At 36.3% G+C, this 16242-nt stretch overlaps 1 protein-coding gene across 2 annotated transcripts in view; it reads left to right on the forward strand.

Annotated features, from left to right (window-relative positions):
• The window catches only part of Pola1 (DNA polymerase alpha 1, catalytic subunit), a 321162-nt gene that overhangs the window by 162427 nt on the left and 142493 nt on the right, over window positions 1-16242 (forward strand). The gene's annotated exons all lie outside the window — the stretch shown is intronic.

Consider the following 16242-nt stretch of genomic DNA (forward strand, 5'->3'; position numbering starts at 1 on the left):
TTTCTTACCACATTTCAAATGAATGTTTTTTCTCTTTAAAAATTTAAATTTAATAAGACTGTACATTTCTCATTTTTCTTAGTGTGTCATATCATTTATCATCTAAACAAATTTTCTGTCACTTGAAAATTCACTATACCTTTTAAAAAATATGTATTGCGATATACAGAAAAACCCCGTTTTAAAAACAAAACAAGCAAAATGGCTTTGTTGCCAAGGCTTTTTTTTAAATAAAAGTGTTCAGGTACTATTAGCTAAGACCAATGACTTTAACATTCTATTCTTTCTATTTGTTAATTAAAATGTAACATAGCCCTTCTTTAGGCACGTGTGAAGTAATTTGACATGTTTCACATAGTAAGAAATATAACTCATTATATATAAATGGGTATTAGAGCATTAAGGTAAAGGATGAGAACACAGAGTCATATTGTGATTTGGCAGAGAATAATTTGTATTTATATTTTTAAAAAGTACGTTTGCCTAAATAATAATGACTACACTTTGGGAAACTCTGCAAACTTTAGTGAATAAAGCTGCGCTGCACTTAAATGAAGAGCTTGTTGGGAATAAAGGTTATTTATCGGGTCACATTCTATAGTACATCAAGTGTTCACCTTATGAAATGCTAGACCTTTATTTAGCATGAAGAGCACAAATCAAAATTGTTCAACTTCTCATTACAGATCTCGTTGAGTAAAGTATGATTCTTGACTCTTGGGAAGAATCCTGGCTTTTTCCTCTATGTTTAGTCTATCAAAAGCTTCACCATGGAAATGTTAATACTAAAACAATGAATCTAGTTCCTTCTGCGAGAAGGAACTATCTGTTTTGACTAAGTTGAGAATAGGGAGAAAAACGATCCATATAATTAGAATGTGCCCAAACTCAAAGATAAATTTTAATTCTAATTGTGTGTGTGTGTGTGTGTGTGTGCATGCGTGTGCGTGTATGTATGTGTGCATGTCTGTGTTTTAATGACCATAGTTAAAAAAGCATTTTTAAGCTAAATAATCTACTCTTGCAGACTAAGTATTTAAAAGAAAGCTGTTAGAGTACTTGCCTTGTCTTGTCTACCAACTATTTCTGTAACATGCAAGTGAAAGTTTTTCTACACTTAACTGCCCACTTGATTGTCTTTTCTAAGACATTTCTGATCAAAATCTCCAAATATTACTCTAGTAATTAAGGATTGATAGAACTGTTGGTCCTCAAAGTTAGAAATTTCCTTGCTTTGTGATCTTGATCATAAGCTACTGGGATGGGTGAAAAGAACTCCATCATTTCTTTCATGGTCTCATGCTGAGTTATATATAAACAGTGTATCTTAGAAGTCAGTAAGAGACAGTTTTATTTTTTGTTGTCTCCAGATACAATGCTACTTTTGCCAGCTGATGGGTGCGATGTTGAGTTTCTTTGGTTAACTGTGCCTCAAGTCACACTGTTGAGTGTGATGTATGATAAAATTAATGGCAATCAAGCTAAAGACTGATGCAGTAAGCATATTAGAAAGGCTTCTAAGATTAAGCGACTTTTCTGTGAAGCAGGTTACCAAAATGGCTTCTTCATATTTTGTAATATTTAAAAATACTCAGTGAATAGAAACAATTATTTGTGGACCTTAGATAATAGAGTATCATATTTGTTTTAGTCTTAAAATTACAGCAAGGGAAATCAGTTTACAATGAGAAAAGAAATGTACACATAGAAAGGAAGAACTTGGAGAAGTTTGGTAAAATATGACATCTGTCCAAACGTAACCTGCCAAGGAACCTAGTTATAGATTATATGAAATTAGGTTACCAAGAAAAGAAAATAAAGTCACAGAGTATACTTCTAAATCATTTGCATTTTCAAATGCATTACATGTTCCTCTGTCATGACTGGATGAGTAAATGTGATGTAACATTTTTGCAATTGTATATATCTCAGAGTCAATAAATCTACATTACATCATATTTTAATACTGACTCCTTTAGTGGGAAATGCTTTTTCCCAACCCCCTTTGTATAGTAATGAGTGTATCCTTCAAATTCTCATTTAATTAACATACAAATTTACATGTGCATGAAAATGTACAAGACACTGAACAAATGTACTTTTTGAGTAACATATTGATTTACTTGGGAGAAATACAACTTTAGATTTTACTTCAAGGTTTGATAATGTGTTGAAAAACTGACATAGCAGAAAGAAATCTTAATTCAAAATTGATTGTATGCTTTGAGCCGTGTTTGTTACTCTGTTAATACTGAACTGGTATTTCTTTTTACTCATAAGAAGGCAAATTAATCTCTAAGCTTTTAAGGATGGTTTTTGAAATTCAGGTTTAGAATGAAAAATTTACACATAACCCCCCCCCTTAAATTCTGTCCCCAAGAGCACACACACACACACACATACCAAGAGAGAGAGAAAGAGAAAGAGAGAGACAGACAGACAGACAAAGGGAAAGAGAGAGACAAAGGGAGAGAAGCACTAGCTAATCTAAATTGGGAAATGAAGAGGGCTTTTTTTAAGCATGAAAATTTCATCATCTTGTCAGCTGGCAGAATGCCTGCTGTGTGGATTCACAAAGGCTAAGAATTACACTTTCATGAAATTTTCCTCACTAACTGCCCTGGTTAATTTGAAAGATAACCCACTGTTCTAATTCATTCCTCAATTGGGCGGTGCAGGTTTTATCTTTGATCTGACAAAGCATTTGTGTTAATCGTTTTGGCCCTCCACTAGACACTCTTGGGATTGTGCTTTTACAATAAATGTGTCTGTGATAGCTCTTTAGTCTATTATACTTACAATAGATCCATAGAACTGGTAATTAATTCTCCACTGCTTTGGAAATGGGAAGAATAGGTGTAGCTCTGTCAAGTACTGCTGGGAAGTTTGTTTAGCTGGTTCATTTTTGAAGTGTTCCCTCAACTGTCCTAAAAGCGAATATGAGACTGAGATGCTAGCCTACCCTAATGACTTTCTGATGTGGGAAATTCAATCCTCCTTGATACCTGGGAGGGGGTTGTGGGTCATTTATTATTGGTTACTATGTACATTAAACTCATTTGAATACATACATGGAGTCACACCTTTCTAAAGGTGGAGGCTCTGACAGACAAAGTGTGATAGTGAACTAAAATGTGTTCCTCGTTCCTCATTATGCAGTGTTTAAGGGGTTTGAATGGGGCAAAGGATTTTTCTTTACCATCCTTCTGTGTTTTTAGATACCTGCAAAAGGACTCTTTGCTAGTGTTTTTGAATGTTGAGATATTGCTAACCCTAGATAGAACTGCCCCTGCATCTAAAAACCAGTGAGCATATGAGTACTGACTGTCAGTGTTTTAGCCCTTGATTAGTTGCTGGGCCAGAATTAGTGGTGTAATTCCTTAGAAATAAGCTCCAGGTTTTATAATCTCAGAATTTTCCTGTATTATGCCTTTTGAGGACTGGGCTTAAATATTCTGTGTCCTATCTGTGATCTCTGCCACAGCCATTCATTTAGTAATGGGTGTTCTTGATTCTTGGTAACCAAGGGACCAACAAGTAAAAGTTATTATTTTTAATATTTTCTTTAAATTATTTTTCACAATGTTACTACACTGACAGAGGGCTTATTTGTGATACACAAAATTAATATCAAGTTAACCCTAAACTCCACAGTTATTTTAAGATCCTGAAAGCATTGACAAATAGCTCTTTGGTCTTTGTCCTCTCCTCTCCTCCCCTCTCTTCCCCTCTCTTCCCCTCTCCTCCGCTCTCCTCCTCTCCCCTCTCCCTCCCTCCCTCCCTCCCTTCCTCCCTCCCTTTTTCTCCTCCCTTCCTCCCTCCTCCCCTCTCTTCCCCCTGTTCCTTCCACCCTCACCCTAACACTCTTGTCCCCAGGGACCAGTCTCTGCCCCCTTCTCTCTCCTCTTCTAATAAAGCTCCCATGTGAGCCTTGTTGGATGGTGTGACTTCTCTTCACAGTGTTTTTTTTTTTAAATTACAAATGGAGCTTCTTCTCAAGCCAAGTATGTGGCAAAGATTCAGTGCCCACAAATATTATTGTTATGATACAGAATAGCAGCCTGTCTAAGTATAATATTTTCATTGTCTGACTAGAGAAGTTGTATGCCTAACTAGATAACTTGGCAGAGGCGGGGAGCAATACCTAGCTTGTTACCTGCTTACTGCTACTCTCTTTATATTTCTCTGTTTTATTTCTTAGTGTATTATTGTGATAAAAGTACATTATTATTTCTTTGGGGCCCATTTTTATGAGGAATTCAAAAACATATGCCCAGAGAATTAATATCAGCCATCAAGCATTATGTTCTTAAACTCAAGGTTGACCTTGGAATTGCCTTTTATCAAAGGTGTAATGATGAGTCAGGAGTAGTGGCACATACCTTTAATCCTAGCACTAGGGAGGCAGATGGATCTCTGTGAGATCAAGACAAGCCTGGTCTACAAAGAGGTTGATGATAGCCAGGTGGTTACACGAAGAAACACTGTCTCAGCCTGCCCCTTAAAAGTGTAACCATTCCAGAATGGAATATTGGTTAAACTATTTGTTCATAAAAATGTGAACTTATTTAGCATCATGAGCAAACATCATTTATAGTGCTAATTAGTGCTTAAACAAAAGTAGTTTTATAAGGAAGTCACAGAATGACATTAAATAAATCTGTTAAGATGACAACTTCTCACTCCAGACCCCAACAAATGTGTTACTGAGTGGGACTCATTGTTATTGACTTCATTTATCCATTTTTTTTGAATGATACTTTACAGTGGATCTGGTTGAAAGCCATGCAGTGGCTTTCAGTAACTCTCTGCTGTTCTGCCGCAAATATTCAGTGTTCAATAACCCTCAAAATTTCTCATTTCTTACCTGTGGTGATGCAGACTGATAGTTTTTAGGCTAGAGGTTGCAATATGCAGTAGCATCACAGGCTACATTGGTTCAAAATAGTTTAAACTTTAGTAGTGGAATTATTGTTGATTTCTTTGCCTCTCTATTTATATTTAGAACATTTAGAAAGAAAGAATAAACTAGGCTTTTTTTAAAAGTCTCTAACAACATAATTATAAGTGGTAGTAGAAGCATGCAACATATAAGCAATAGATATCCATCTCACCAATTCAGCTTCACAGTCAGCCTAATACTTGCTACCCAGTGAAGCTTAAAGAGGGGTGATTTCTTTAGGCATCCATAAAACCCATCCTAAATCTTCCTGAGAGCTGATGTTTCTTCTTCACACCATTTTATTGGGAAGCTAATAATACCAGTATTCTAACACCAGACCTATTAATAGAGAGGGTATGCTTTTATTTGTAAATGGTTGATTTTCCTAGATTTATATAAGTTAAACATGCTAATTTTGAGTTGAGTATTACATTTTGCTGCAACTTCATGGTGTGTTCCTACAGTAAAACTGAAAAAAAAAACAGGGCTTGGATGATAGTTGGGGGTAGAATCTCATTGTAAGAGAATGTGTTGCCTATACATCTAAATGAATCATAGGTTATCCCATCCTCTAAAACATGATAGATAGATATTCTATGTGCAAGCAGTTAATCATGAGATGTTTGCTTTCGCAAAGGAGTTGTAGTAAACAAATAGGCTTAGGTACAGCTTTCCACTTGTCTTTTTTTTTTAAAAATAGAATAACCAACCTTTGTCTGTTGTTTCTTTAGTTTTTATTTCATTTAATCATTACTGGATGCCATCAATTATTTTTGGTAGGAACAAAACTAGAAATGGTCCTATGGAACTAGTAGGAGATTCACACCCAATTTGGAGTGGTCCAACCACAGAATAAGCATTACAAATTATGCCAGCTCTGACTATGACCACCTAGCAGTGGTCTGGTCCATGTGTATTGAACCTGGACTTTAAGCAATTCCTGATATAGTTTACCTCTGTAGGGAAAATTGGGGGCTTTTTGAAACACCAAGGAAATGCCATAGGAGTTGGCACATAGATGACAAAACGTAGGTAATCCGAGAAAACTGGGCTGAAACAGTAGAATTCCTTTCTTCAGTTTGATTTCTTTAACCTTGTCTATTTAGGGAAAACTCAACTTCAAATCTTACTCTAGTCATCTCTAGCTACTATCTTGTAGTAAAGTAATTGAACCAGAACAGATTTCATTTAACCTTTCAAAAGTGAGATTTTCACACCACTGAGCAAAATGGAAGTTTCAGGTCTCTGCTGTACATATCAACAGTGTGGGAAGTGAGCATCCTAAGCAGTGACTGTCTTTCATGTTTTGTTGTATGTTCATTACGGTCCACAAGTGAAATCAGACCTTTACAGATAGTTGTTGATTGGAATTTTCAGATGATGCTGTCTAGCCTAGCCTTGCATTAAATGAAATGATCTCATTTCTGTTTAGGAGAGAATTAATTCAGCTGCTTTTCCAAGGCACTATAGAAAAATTTTCAAAAAAAAAAAAAAAGAAAAAGAAAAGAAAAATTTTCAAAGTCCAGATTTACAAAAAACAAAACAACAACAGTGCATATGTGTGTGTGTGTTTGTGCACGTGCACGCGTGTGTGGCTTTGTGTGTGTGTGTGATAAAACCGAGTTCATCTTTTTTTTTCTATATTATAGGGATTTTTTTTTTTTGCAAGGAATGGCTTTAACATACACCCTTATCAATATCCATAATATGTTGGCCTTAACTTGGATTTTGTAAAGCAATATATATCTTGTAGTCCTGGTTTAAACCTTGTCTGATTTAAATAACACCTTCAGAATTTTCTGTGTTTTTTTTTTACTTTATGCCATAATGTAGTTTTCTTTCTTTTTATTTATTTTTTTTTGTTGAAAAAATTTCTGCCTCCTCCCCGCCTCCCATTTCCCTCCTCCTCCTCCCACTCCTCTCCCCCTCTCCCCACTCCTCTCCCCCTCCCCCTACTCCATTTCCCCTCCTTCTCAAGTCTGTAGAGCAGTCCAGATTCCCTGCCCTGTGGGAAGTCCAAGGTCCTCCCCCCTCCATCCAGGTCCAGGAAGGTGAGCATCCAAACTGGCTAGCCACAAAGCCAGAACATGAAGTAGGATCGAAACCTAGTGCCATTGTCCTTGGCTTCTCATCAGCCTTCATTGTTCGCCATGTTCAGAGAGTCTGGTTTTATCCCATGCTTATTCAGTCCCAGTCCAGCTGGCCTTGGTGAGCTCAAATCCCTCACCTGCCTTGTTTCTTGAAAGGGCTTTCTCATTCAGGCAGTACAGGTACTTCAGGTTCCTTGGCTGTTAGAGGTACAACAATATTGGTACTGCTTAGAACCTGGGCGATTTACTAGCCAACTCTCAGGATCCAGGACTACCAAGGCTACAGTCTAAAATCAAACTAACACTCCTCAGGATTGATGTCCATATGATGCACAAAGATTTAGAAATAATGCAGGCCCCTCAACTTCAAGTTTCCATTTAATGATGTAGTGATGTTTTAGAGCCTTTAGAACAATGGTTCTCAGTCTGTGGGACTTGACCCCTTGGGGGAGGGTTTAAAACCTCTTTCACAGGGGTTGCCTAAGAGCATAAGAAAACACAGATATTTACACTATGATTTATAATAGTAGCAAACTTATAGTTATGATGTAGCCATGAAAATAATTCAATGGCTGGGGGTCACCACAGAATGAGGAAACTGTATTAAAGGGTCACACAGTGTTAGGAAGGTTGAGAACTACTGTTTTAGAAAAACCCATTGAAGAATTTTAAGTAAAACATTCCTTTGTAGTAGTATATATAGTTCAGAGGTTCTCAATCTTTTTCATCTTTGGGACCCTAGTACACTCTTAATATACTAAAAATGCAATGAGTTTATTTTTCTATGAATTCATATTTTATTTTAACTTAAAACTGAGGTGCTAAAGTATTGATCCATTTATGAGTGACAATAAGAATATTAAGTAAAAATAAAAATTTTTTAAAAATCTGGGTTTGGGTCATTTCAGGTTCCCTATCCTCAGCTGCCCCAGAAACTAACTGGGGACATCGCCCTGGGCACCTGGGAGCCCCTCTAGGCCCAAGTCTCTTGCCAACCCTAAGATGGCTCCCTTAATTAAGATAAGTGCTTCACTGCTCCCCTATCCAACCTTCCTTTATCCCAACCATCCCGTTTCCCCAAGTTCCCCCCATCCTCCCCTTCTCACTTTCTCTCCCCATCTCCCCTTACCGCCCTCCCACTCCACCCCCCTGGGAGCCTAGCCAGTTTGGATGTTCACCTTCCTAGACCAGGATGGAGGGGGGAGGACTTTGGAGTTTCCACAGGGCAGGGAACCCTGACTGCTCTTCAGACTGGAGAGGGAGGGGGAGAGGAGTGGGGGGAGGGGGAGAGGAGTGGGAGGAGTGGGGGGGGAGATGGGAGGCTGGGAGGAGGCAGAAATTTTTTTTTCTTCAATAAAAAAACTGGCCTAATTAGTTAAAAAAAAATCTGGGTTTGGGCACACATTGTTAATCTTGGCACTTGGGAAGCAGAGACAGAGGCGGGTTTATCTCTGATTAAAGGCCAGTCTGATATTTATATATAAGTTCCAGGCCAGCCAGTGCTTCATAGTGAGACCCTATCTCAAAAAGAGCCCATTTTGAAAAAAAATAACTTCATATTCCAATTGAAAATAATCTAATCAAGACAATGGTATTACAATTTTCTTTCTTACCTATCTTCAAAGATAGTTGAATTCTCATATCTTCTTCAGCATCTCATCTATTGTAATTTACTATTTTGGTTTGTAAAGAAAATTTTGTTTCACATACCAATATAGTTAGGGAAAGAAGCATGTTTTGTTAGCCCTTTCTGTTAATTTTAATAATTCATTTTTTTGTTACTACACTGAAATAGTTTCTTAAAGTGTGTTGGGGGTGGTATGTTCATATAGGTATGTACACTTGTGTGTGTGATTTTATGTGTCTGTGTGTGCAAAAGCATATGTTGGTGAGAGGTCACTGTTGGGTTTATTATTCAATAATCTCTTTGCCTTATTCTCAGCGAACCTGGAGTTCACTGATTTAGCTAACTGGCTGGCTAGCAAGCCCCAGGGATTCTTCTGTGTTCACCTCCCCACTGCTAAGCTTTTTTTGCATGGGTTCTGGGAATCAAACTTGGATACTTCTCCTTACACAGTGAACACTTTACTGAGCTAGCCCTTCTGCCAAGATTGTTTCTTTTTTGTTTTTTGAGTTTTTTTTCACCAAGGTAGTTTTTTACAGGTTAACAACACTGGGTATGAAATCATGTCTTTGATCTTTTTATGTTGTAGTACATCGAAACCCATTGCTCTCTCTTAAACCTTGAGTGAATCATTTATTTATGCATGATTCTTTAACATGGAATGGTTATTTAGAAAATATTGGTTAAGTGACTTATACATGTTTTCCAAATGTTATAATCTTATAAAAAATGCAGTTTTTAATCAGCCTCATTGGGACCCTATTGAGCTAAAGGTAGTAAATATTAATATTCCAATGAAAATACATTGAATACTGAGGTTTGGTAACAATGTGAGTTGATTTTTTTTTAAGTGACAGACTTCGTTGGTTCATTTTGTAGGAAATGTCTTTTAGGTACTTAGGTCTGAATAACCATAGTTTATCAGCTATTCTTTTAGCTAAAAATGGGTTTCGCAGAACAGAGTAGCTCAGTTCCCAACTTAGATAGTTGTACAAATGTTTTTCATGGAGAGAACTACTGTATCATTGCACATGATAATAAAAGAATCCATATAGTTGAGTTTCATAAAAGATTCTGCTCTCTGAATATATGTTATTGCTAAATGAGCCTAGCTTACTTATGTATTACGTATTGTGAGTGTGCAATGGTAAGGAATATAAAAGTTAATAGTATAATTTATAGCCACTACCTTAGCAGACATTTTATTGTACATATTGATCTTGCACCATCAATACAATTGCAAACTCAATGAAAAAGACTGATATTCCGGAAAAGAGCTATGACTTTACTTTTTATTTGTGGGTTCCAGGAGTTTCACTTTCAGCTCTTGCATTTTTTCCTAAAGAAATGTACTCTTTGGGACTGTGGATATGTCTCAGTGGGTTAAGAGCATTTATTATGCAAGCATGAGGACCTGAGTTCAAATGTCCAGAACCAATATAAAAAGTCACACATGGTCACATGCATAATTGTAACACTAGCAGTACATGAGGCAGAGACAGGAGGATCACTAGAACTTGCTGCCCAACTTTAGCTCTGGGCTTAGTGAGAGACCTTGTCAAAGGATTAAGGTAAAAAGTGAAAGAGCAGGACACCCAACCTCCTCCAGCCTCCAGGCATGCATGGGAACATATGCCCATACACAGACCTGTACATACTCCACCCTCCACACAGTAAATTTTAAAAAGGAGAAAAAAATTTATATGCAAGAATATATTGATGAGTAATTGCTTATAATAATGAAAATTGGATATAACTTACATATCCTAGAATAAATTATTGCTAAGTAAATTATGCCATATCAACAGGATAGTATAATGTACAGCCACCTAAAGCAGTATTTTGTGAGATTAAAGACACAGGACCATGGAAACAGAAAAATAAGAAAGCAAATTATTATATAAGGAATGCTTCAACTACGTGCTAAAAATACTCTGTACTTATAGAAATGTTTCTGAAAAAACAGAAAGACATCAGAATATTAATAGTGATTGTCTTTACTAGTAAGAATATGGGTTGCTTTAATTTTTATCTTTATATTTGTGTTAGTGCTATAATAACTATATATTCCATTTTAAAGGGGAAGATTTGGGTTGCGTTTTAAATATATTTATTTTAACATTTACAATAAATGAAATATTACTGTGGAAAATTTCACTGTAAAATTCACTGTAGCATATTGTATAGTGTATTGTCAAACGGATAAAATTGTGTAAGTATGAGGACATTTTTTTATTTTATTTTGTTTTCTACTATACTAAATAGGTTGCCAGTTCCAGACTGTATACATGAAAGTTGGTAGCTTTACTTTACAAAAGTGGCAGTAGTTGATTTGAATACAAAATGAAATTATCAGGACAGTTCCCTCAAAGAATACTGAAGAAAATGCATCTCAGTATTTCCATTAAAGTTTCATAGCAAAAATAGCTCTGTTTAGGAAAGAGAACTCTTTATCTTTAGCTCATTACTTACTTTCAGTGCATCATGAGGACAGAGAGAACCTCAAAAGTTTAAGTAGTCATTCTCATACTCATTGATTATGTTCACCACTCCTGCTTTCTAGAAGTTACCTCGAGGTCTTAAATCATTAAGAAGGATAACTTTCTCTTACTCAGATGTGCACCCACATCCATAGCAGTTTGTGCTTTTTCAAATTCTAGCAAATTTATAGATAGATTTGTACCTACCACCCTTAATCAAAATACAGAACAGTTCCATCCCAAAACAGTATCATCTCACTCTTGTTCCAACTTCTATATTTTTTTGATCACTACCGGGTTGTCTTTTGGGGACTGTCAAATGGATCCATAGAGTATGCAGCCTTTGAGACTGTCTTGTCACAGAAGGCTCTCCTATTATTGCTGACTATTACTCCACTTTGTGGGTGTGTATTTGTTTGACCCATTTAAGGATGGTTTATGTTGTTTCCAGTTGGGGACAATTATGGAATCTGGTGCTTGTAAATGTTTGCATGTAGCACAAATAATAAAAATCCAGTGACAGTTATTGGGGTTCAACCTGAAGACCAAAGAAGCAAAGCAGCCAAGCCACTAGAGAGCTCTTACCTCCATGAAATCTTCAGACTGAAAGAAGGCAAGTTCCTGTTTCATCCTACCTTATATTCCTCTCTAGTGCTGAGATTATAGGTGTGTCCACCCACTGCCTGCCCTGTATGACTAGTGTAGCTACTTTGCACTGATCTTCAGGCAAGTTTTATTTATTAAAACACCCATTTTATTTCCCTCTTTGTCTAAAATAGGAAAGAAGGCTATAACTAATATAAGAAAAATTATATATAATAAGTATGATACCATATGCAATATATGCTGGCAATAAATATATCAATAATGTCTAGTCCATTTGCATTCTATCTTGATGAGTCCAAAGTCATACCTAATTTTCTTTCTATCATAACTTGCTTTCTGCATCTGGCAAACAAGTTAAACTTTAACTATCTAATCTCCAACTCCTTCAGAGGCCCAAGAAGGAAATATTAACTGAGTAAGCAGGAAGTGCAGACAAGTGATTTCCAAAAGAATGTGAGAAACAACAGAAACAGCTGTCTGGACAGTCACCCAAGGTTTTTCTGCAACATTGGGGCATCCATCTTTGTCTTAAAGGCCTAGAATATCTGACAAACTTTTTGTTAAGCAAGATTTCTGAAGGACTGTCCCACCTTGTCTTGGCAAGGTTTTGTCGTCACTCTATTTTTGTGTCCTGCTTGTCCAATTTGAACAGAATACTGTCAGCAGTTAAGGTAAGGGCACTTTCTTGCCCAGTGGTTTATATTTGCCAGAAAGAGAGTAAACTCCGTGTTGAGTTTTCTTTGATGCCTATTATTTTCTCTGAAGTAGATTGGTGCTTCCAGGAGCAGACATGTCTCATTGTGATTTTAAAAAAAATAAAAGAACCCATATTATTAAAACATTAAATGCCATATTCTGTAGATCTCTGAATTAAAGATGATATATCTAAAATATGTCTATTTAACCTAGAAAACATACCAAGTGTGACTATAAGTTTGATTATAATAGGTGATTAACTACTAACCTGCATATTCCTTATAAACAGTTGGTAATAATAATTTTCAAGGACTAGAAATTTACATTACATCGTTAAATGAGTTGCATAGGTACAATATCTTGAATAAGAGTAGAAATGTATGTGCATTATATTCTAACATTTGCATACAGATTTTATACAAGCATGTCTTCATTTCTCTAGAATAAGTATCCAGGAGCAATATTGAATTGTGTGTTTGAAATTTTTAAGCGTTACCAAGCTATTTTTCAGAATGGTAATATCATTTTGCATTCCTATTAGCTATATAAGAGTTCCATTTACTTAGCATCCTTGTTGGTACATATTATTTTCTTCAGTTTGAACTATAAGCATGGAGCGACCAGTCTTTGTGGTTTTAATATCTATTTCCCTGATGTCTAGTGATACTGAACTCTTTTTGTGCATTTACTTGCTTTCTGTCTTTTCTTTTGCCATGACAAAACACCATGACCAAGGCACTCATAAAAAAAAAGCATTTAATTTAGAGGCTCATGGTTCCAGAGCGTTAGAGTCCATGACCACCATATTTGGGAGCATGCCAACAGGCAGGCAGGCAGGCATAGCATGGCACTGGAACAGTAGCTGAGAGCTTATTATCTAATCCACAAGCATGAGGCAGAGAGAGAACTCATTAGGAATGGCCTGGTCTTTTGAAACCTCAAATCCTACCCTCAGTGACATATGTCCTTCAACAAGGCTACACCTCCTATTTCATCCCAAACAGTTCCTCCAACTGGGAACCAAGCATTCAAATATATTTATGTGTGTGTGTGTGTGTGTGTGTGTGTGTGTGTGTGTGTGGTCCTTCTGAGGACCAAGTATTTAAATATATTCATATATATTTTCATTCAAAACACCATGACGTACTTAGATTCTTTTGGGTGTGCTGTTTCAAGTGTTTTTTGTAAAACCCATTTACTTGGCTCGTTTGCTTTCTGTTGTTGAGTTTTGAAAGTTTTTTTATATATTCTAAATGCAATTTCATTGTTATATGTGATTTGTAAATGTTTTCCCAAGTCTGAAGCTAGCATTGGTCTCTTTAAAAATATTTTTAGCAGGCATAGTGGCAAATGCCTTTAATACCAATACTTGGACAGCAGGCACATTTAGATCTTTTAATTTGAAGCCAGGCTGTTCTGCATAGTGAGTTTAAGGACAGCCAGAAGTACATAGTGAAGTCCTGTCTCAAAAAACAAATTTTAAATTGTTAAATCGTCATTACTGTCTGGATGAATGCACATGCCTTGTGTGGAGATCACAAGACAACTTCCTGGAGTATGTTCTCTCCTTTATCTTTACACGGTTTCTGGGAAATCAGTATTTTGTTTTTTATATTGCACTTTAATTCTGAAGATGAAGAATTTAAAATTTTTTAACGTGTACTCTTGATGCAATATCTGTCTTGAGTTTGTTTTTGTATGAGACTTAGGACAGGCTTCATTTTATTCCTTTCGCCTATGTCTGCTTACTTGTAACACTGTCCTTCCTCCATTGAATTGCTTCTGGGCCCCTGTCAATAATCTTTTGTGCACACTTACATGGGGCTATTTCTATTCTTTTTCTTCTTCCACTGATGTCTGTGTTTATCCATTTGAATACTGTGACGTTATGTGTAGTATGAGTATTCTTTTCATATCTACTTTAGCCATTCTAGTCCTTTTGCATTTTTGCAAAAGATTTGGAATAAACTTGTCTTCATCATAAAAATAATATTGATAGGTAGTGGTGATTGTAGTTGTTGTTCTTGAAGTCCATATTATTTGGGGGACAATTGATTTTTTTATGTGAAGGCTTCTAGTCTCTGAGCACTATCTTCTTATGTACTTTAGCCTTCTTTGAGTTTGTCAGTTAACATTTTGTCATTTTTCGGTCCATAATTGTATTTTTTTTTGCTGGATTGATACTTAAGTAGTCATTTTGGTAGGAAATTATTATTCTTTAATGACTTGTTCACTTGTGTTACCTGGTATATAGAAATAAAATTGTATATTTATTTGTTGTAGTATTTTTATAATGTAGAAAGTTATGTGTAGGCTGTCGGTAGTGCTCATGTTAAGCCTAGCACATGACTTCTCAGTAAAGTTTTTTTCTCAACAAGAAGGTTATAAGTAAATCATTTGATCCTCACCAGAGTATGTTTACGCACGTGAACACCTTAAATTTTATTTCATAAATTTAATGCTGTCAAGTTTTTAAGAGTACCAGCTAAGTATGCTGCCACTTTTGTAAAAGTTCATGCATTTGTTTATATGAATGTGTAGTCTAGAAATATTTCTCAAAATATTTATCAAATGGGAAAAATTACACCTGAATGATGAAAGTTGTAAGAGATTTTTTATTTTCACATTGTTTTTTCTTCTTAACTGTTTTACAATGGGCATGTGTAATTTTTATTAAAATAATAAGATTGCTGTAAAAGGAAGCATAAGAGGGTGAATTTTTGTATTGTGTTGCATTATAATGAGTTGAGTGAAGAGATTAAGTCCTTGTATCCTAGAAGTCTATTTACTGCCCTTGTCATTTTAATTTCCTAAAAATTTATGCAAGACCAAAGCACTATTAAAATTTTTTCTTAGTTCAACAATTTTGTACAATGTGTTTGGATTGTATTCATCCTCCATCACCCACCTCTTCCCAGGTGAGGGTCAGTGCAGTAGATGGACTTTCAGTGTTTGTTTGTTTTTTTTTTTTTTTTGATTTTTGAGACAGGGTTTCTCTGTGGTTTTAGAGCCTGTCCTGGAACTAGCTCTTGTAGACCAGGCTGTCCTCGAACTCACAGAGATCTGCCTGCCTCTGCCTCCCGAGTGCTGGGATTAAAGGCATGCGCCACCACCGCCTGGCGGATTTTCAGTCTTACAGTGGAACTTTTTTTTTTCAGGAACATACAAATGTCTTTATTCAAAAAATACATAGTAGATTATCTGTAGGCATGGACAAAGATAGCAGTAAACCCGTATATATTACCACAGGAAACCAGTCACTGATAGTTACAGTGATCAGCCAGCCAGCCAGCCCTTTTTCTAGCCATTTTCTTCCGATAGCTTCTGAAGTTATTGAATTCATGGAACATTTTTAAGAGTCAGATATTAGGGGGTGAAAGCTGAAAGATCAGAGAAGCAGAGCAGCCAGCCATTAGTTCTTACCTCTATGCAATCCTCAGACCAAATGGGTATCCTGTCTTTACAAGTCCTCAGACTAAATCCCTCTCTATGAAACTTCAGCCTGAATCCTGAGCTCACTTTCCAGCTCCGCCTCCTTGGTGCTGGGATTAAAGGTGTGAGTCATCACTGCTTTTGCTCTGTTTCTCTTTTAGATTGATTCAGTCTCATGTAGCCTACCTAGGGTGACTTTGAACTCACAGAGGTTTGACTGCCTTTGGCTTGGAAGTACTGAAATTAAAGGTGTGCCACCACTGCCTGGCCTCTTTGGCTAATTAGTGGCTTAGCTCCGCACTCTGATCTTCAGGAAAGCTTTATTTGTTAAAGCAGAAATAAAATATCACCACATCTTACTACCAGGTTATT

This window comes from Microtus pennsylvanicus, chromosome X (assembly GCF_037038515.1).
Source record: "Microtus pennsylvanicus isolate mMicPen1 chromosome X, mMicPen1.hap1, whole genome shotgun sequence".
Lineage (NCBI taxonomy): Eukaryota > Metazoa > Chordata > Mammalia > Rodentia > Cricetidae > Microtus > Microtus pennsylvanicus.